Here is a 5,663-nt window from a genome sequence, read left to right on the forward strand (position 1 = left end):
AACTGCCGCGGCGTGCTGCCCACCCGCGTCCCCGAATTGCTCGAGGGGGCGTGGAAAAAACGCCCCGTTGGAAACCAGCCGAGGACGCGCACCGCCACTGGGAATGCTCGGATGAGGCAGAGCAACAACCTCCATGGGCGGCGGCGGCGGCGGCGGCGGCGGCGTGACGACAGTATCAGCGTCCATCGGCTCCGGCACCAAGGAGGAACACGGCGGCGGCGGCAGTAGTAGCGCCCACGGTGGAGGCCCGAGCGGCGGAGGCGCAGTCGGCGGAGTCGTGGGATGAGGCGGCGGAAGCCGCAAAGCATCCAGTTCTGCCGGAAAAGAACCAGTGGCAGAAAACCGAGGACGGCACAAACGGATATGGTTTTGGTGTCGCTTGACAGTGCCCAAGGCACCAGAAATTAAAAATAAGGCATGGCCAAGCTGGCGGAGAATGCGCCCCTGTTCCCAGTGTTGCCTCCCAGAGAACACGCGATAAAACACCAGATCATGCGGCGCCAAGCCAGAACGAGGCGAAGCAGCGGGAGCACGCAGCGGCGGGTGCAATAGCTACAGGAGCGACCGATGGGGTCCGCCATGTAGCAGTTCCGCTGGCTAACGGGTGCCGCGCGGCTGGGAGTGATATGGAGCAAGGAAAGTCCATAGTATGCGCTCGCGAGAGTGCGTGGCACGCAGCTTCCTCATCTGCGATTTAAATGTACGCACAAAGCGTTCAGCCTCGCTGTTCGACTGGGGGTGGAATGGGGCTGAGGTCAGATGGTGAATACCATTAGCAGCACAGAACGCTTCAAACTCTGAGGACACAAATTGGGGCCATTGTCATAGACAATACTTCAGGAAGGCCCTCAATGTAAAATACAGACGTCAATGCCCGAACAGTACTGGCAGAGGTAGTAGAGGACATAGGCACAACAAAAGAGAAGTTGCTGTACGCATCAATAACTATCAACCACCGGGTGTCCCAGAAAGGACCCGCAAAATCAATATGAATACGCTGCCAAGGCGCAGTAGGAGTCGGCCACGAAAAGAAGCGCTGCTGGGGAGCAGATTGATGCTCCACAAAAGAACGACAAGTAGCAAGCAAATTCTCAATTTGTTTATCAATGCCGACCCAAGTGCAGTGGCGATGGGATAATTGCTTCATCTGCACTATACCCCAATGATCAGCGTGCAGTAATCGGAGGATTTCTGACTGCAAGGATCAAGGTGCAACCGCACAAGACTGATCATTGTCAGTTCGTAACAAAATAATACCGTGGTGTACAGACGTGTGACGTTGCGAAAAGTAACGTCAAATAAGGGAATCACGAATCTGCATAGTAGATGGAGGCCATTGAGTACGAATATACTGCAAAAGAATCCGCAAAGAAGCATCGGCGGCTGTCGCGACAGCAATGCGACGAAAATCCACCAGAAAACCATCAGCTAATTCCTTATCCTGCGCATCAATAAACATGCATGACAATCCGAAACAAGCAAACACTTTGTCAGGACCGATAGGTAGACGAGACAAAGCATCGGCATTGTCATGCTGAGCCGTAGGCCAAAACAAAATTTCTTAATTGTAGTTGCCGGCCGTTGTGGGCGAGCGATTCTAGGCGCTTCAGTCCGGAACAGCACTGCTGCTACGGTCGCAGGTTCGAATCCTGCCTCGGGTATGGATGTGTGTGATGTCCTTAGGTTACTTAGGTTTAGGTAGCTCTAGGGGACTGATGACCTCAGATGTTAAGTCCCATAGTGCTCAGAGCCATTAATTGTAGTTAGACATAAACAAAGACCAATGTTGCAACGTTTGTGCAGTACAGGCTGGAACTGGCTGTAACAGGTGAAACAACGACGTCAAAGGCTTATGGTCAGTGACCAAATAGAACTTGCGACCGTACAAATAATCATGAAACTTCGTCACTCCATATACAATAGCTAAAGCTTCCTTCTCGATTTGACAATAGTTTTGCTGGGCAGAATTGAGCAACTTAGACGCAAAAGCGATCGGGCGATCGACAGAATCAATGCGGTGCGAGAGAACTGCTCTGATACATGGGAAGATGCATCGACAGCCAAAACCACCGGCTTGGAGGGATCGAAAGGAATCAGTGATCATTCAAAAAAGCAGATTTTGAGCTTGTGGAAAGCAGCGTCACATTCCTAAGACCAAACAAAAGGAAAATTTTTATGCCGAGGGCGATGCAAAGACGCAATCTGCGCAGCAGTTGGTATAAACCGAACATTTAATATGTAATTTTGCCCAACACAGACTGAAGTTCGTTCAAGTTCCTGGGTGCTGGCAAGCCTCTAATCGCACGGAGATGTGACAGTGAGGGGTGGATACTCTTCCCGTTAATCATATGTCCTAAATACTGAATCTCAGTTTGAAAAAATGTCTTACACTTTAGTCCTGCCTGCAAAAGTACAGTAAATAAGGCACGCAAATTCTGCAAATGTTCGTCAGGGGTTCGACCCGACACAAATACACTCCTGGAAATTGAAATAAGAACACCGGGAATTCATTGTCCCAGGAAGGGGAAACTTTATTGACACATTCCTGGGGTCAGATACATCACATGATCACACTGACAGAACCACAGGCACATAGACACAGGCAACAGAGCATGCACAATGTCGGCACTAGTACAGTGTATATCCACCTTTCGCAGTAATGCAGGCTGCTATTCTCCCATGGAGACGATCGTAGAGATGCTGGATGTAGTCCTGTGGAACGGCTTGCCATGCCATTTCCACCTGGCGCCTCAGTTGGACCAGCGTTCGTGCTGGACGTGCTGACCGCGTCAGACGACGCTTCATCCAGTCCCAAACATGCTCAATGGGGGACAGATCCGGAGATCTTGCTGGCCAGGGTAGTTGACTTACACCTTCTAGAGCACGTTGGGTGGCACGGGATACATGCGGACGTGCATTGTCCTGTTGGAACAGCAAGTTCCCTTGCCGGTCTAGGAATGGTAGAACGATGGGTTCGATGACGGTTTGGATGTACCGTGCACTATTCAGTGCCCCCTCGACGATCACCAGTGGTGTACGGCCAGTGTAGGAGATCGCTCCCCACACCATGATGCCGGGTGTTGGCCCTGTGTGCCTCGGTCGTATGCAGTCCTGATTGTGGCGCTCACCTGCACGGCGCCAAACACGCATACGACCATCATTGGCACCAAGGCAGAAGCGACTCTCATCGCTGAAGACGACACGTCTCCATTCGTCCCTCCATTCACGCCTGTCGCGACACCACTGGAGGCAGGCTGCACGATGTTGGGGCGTGAGCGGAAGACGGCCTAACGGTGTGCGGGACCGTATCCCAGCTTCATGGAGACGGTTGCGAATGGTCCTCGCCGATACCCCAGAAGCAACAGTGTCCCTAATTTGCTGGGAAGTGGCGGTGTGGTCCCCTACGGCACTGCGTAGGATCCTACGGTCTTGGCGTGCATCCGTGCGTCGCTGCGGTCCGGTCCCAGGTCGACGGACACGTGCACCTTCCGCCGACCACTGGCGACAACATCGATGTACTGTGGAGACCTCACGCCCCACGTGTTGAGCAATTCGGCGGTACGTCCACCCGGCCTCCCGCATGCCCACTATACGCCCTCGCTCAAAGTCCGTCAACTGCACATACGGTTCACGTCCACGCTGTCGCGGCATGCTACCAGTGTTAAAGGCTGCGATGGAGCTCCGTATGCCACGGCAAACTGGCTGACACTGACGGGGGCGGTGCACAAATGCTGCGCAGCTAGCGCCATTCGACGGCCAACACCGCGGTTCCTGGTGTGTCCGCTGTGCCGTGCCTGTGATCATTGCTTGTACAGCCCTCTCGCAGTGTCCGGAGCAAGTATGGTGGGTCTGACACACCGGTGTCAATGTGTTCTTTTTTCCATTTCCAGGAGTGTATATCGTCCAGATAATTTGAGCAACCAGGGACAGCGGCACACAACTGCTGCAAGTAAGACTGAAAAATAGCAGAAGCCGAAGCACAACCGTACGGAAGGCGGCGAAACTTGAACAAGCCAAGGTGGGTGTTGATCACAAAATAGCACTATGACTGTTTGACGAGCAGTATTAGAAAGTAAACATCCCGCAAGACAATCGTGGAAAAGAATTTTCCCGCACCAAGCTTATCAAAAATGTCTTCAGGACGCGGTAAGGGAAATGTAGTGACCACTGTCTGGGGATTTAATGTAAACCTAAAGTCAGCACAAATATGGAGACGACTTTTTGGTTTTTTTACACACACTATAGGTGAAGCCCATGGCGAAGCAGAAACAGGTTCAATGACACCACTGTCTTGCAAATCCTTAAGTTCAGCAGCTACGGTGTCGCGCAGTGCGTGTGGCACCGGGCGTGCGCGCCGGAAAATAGGCTATCTTTAACTCCAACATGCACTGCAAAGTCTGTGGCACAACCAAGGCCATCGGAAAAGAGTTCAGCAAAGTCATTGCATACTGAGGCAACACTGTCTGCATGGTCACTAGCGTTGATGCAAAGTACATTGCCCTGAATCGCGAGGCCAAAACGTTCAAATGCGTCCATACCAAAAATGTTCGGAGCATTACGAGGGTGGAGCGCATGGAAAAAAACTGTCGTTGCACCATATGTGGCTTGCTAACTACACATGCCAAGCACTGATATTTCCTGTCCAGTAAAGACAGTCAGTGTGGAATGTGAACGACGACGCGGGGGCGAACCAAGCAAGTCATAGGTTGATCTGTTCAGTAAAGTGACGCACCAGTGTCCAGCTACATGCAAACAGAACGTCCACAAATGTTCAAAGTCACAAAGTTTCCTCGCATCGCGCTGAATGCGAGAGGAAGTGCCTGACAAAACTTGATTCACACGACGATCTGTAGAAGCACGTGAAGCAGAAGGCTTTGAATAAATGGCATTAATGTCCATAGGCTGATGTGAATCACTATCACGGTGGTTTCCGTTGCGGTGACGCCCACGCGAGTCACGCAAATGAGAAACATGTTGTGAATTAGAGTTTTTCTTACTACACACAGCTTGCACATGTCCTTTCTTATTACAAAAATAACACTGTGCTTGATGGGATGGGAAACTGTCCCGTGGATGGGCGCAGAAGCAGTTCGGACATGATTACAGTTTCTTAGTGGGTGCCAGGCTTGAAACTTTACTTGCGCGCGAGTGGCGCGGCGTAGTGCGCTGTGCCGGGGCCGGGTGGGAGGGCACGTGTTGTGCCGCGCTAACAGTACACACACCCGGGGTAAAGTCGAATGCGGAAGTAGCCATATCTAAAGTATCTTGTCTGTTTAGCAAGTCCACTACTTCCTGCTAAGACGGGTTATTAAATCTTAGGATTTGCTCGCGGATGCGGTGATCCGCCACATTCTGCGCAATAGCGTCTATAGTCATATCCGCATAGGAGCGTCCACATGAGCAATTAAAGTCACAATCAGATGTTAGTCCCTGAAGGTCCGCTAACCAAGATTTATTGGACTGAGTAGGACCACGCCGCAGACAAAAGAATTTGTAGTGGGCAGCTACCACATTTACACTGTCACAGAAGTGGGAGTTCAGTGCAGCAATCACTTCGTCGTAAGTTTCAGTTTCTGGCCAAGAGGTGGGAAATAATTTTACGAGCACACAGTATAACAACATCCTCGTTGGCAATGAAAAAGGCAAGCCGCTCTATACCTGGT

The sequence above is a fragment of the Schistocerca cancellata genome, chromosome 4 (genome assembly GCF_023864275.1).
Source record: "Schistocerca cancellata isolate TAMUIC-IGC-003103 chromosome 4, iqSchCanc2.1, whole genome shotgun sequence".
Lineage (NCBI taxonomy): Eukaryota > Metazoa > Arthropoda > Insecta > Orthoptera > Acrididae > Schistocerca > Schistocerca cancellata.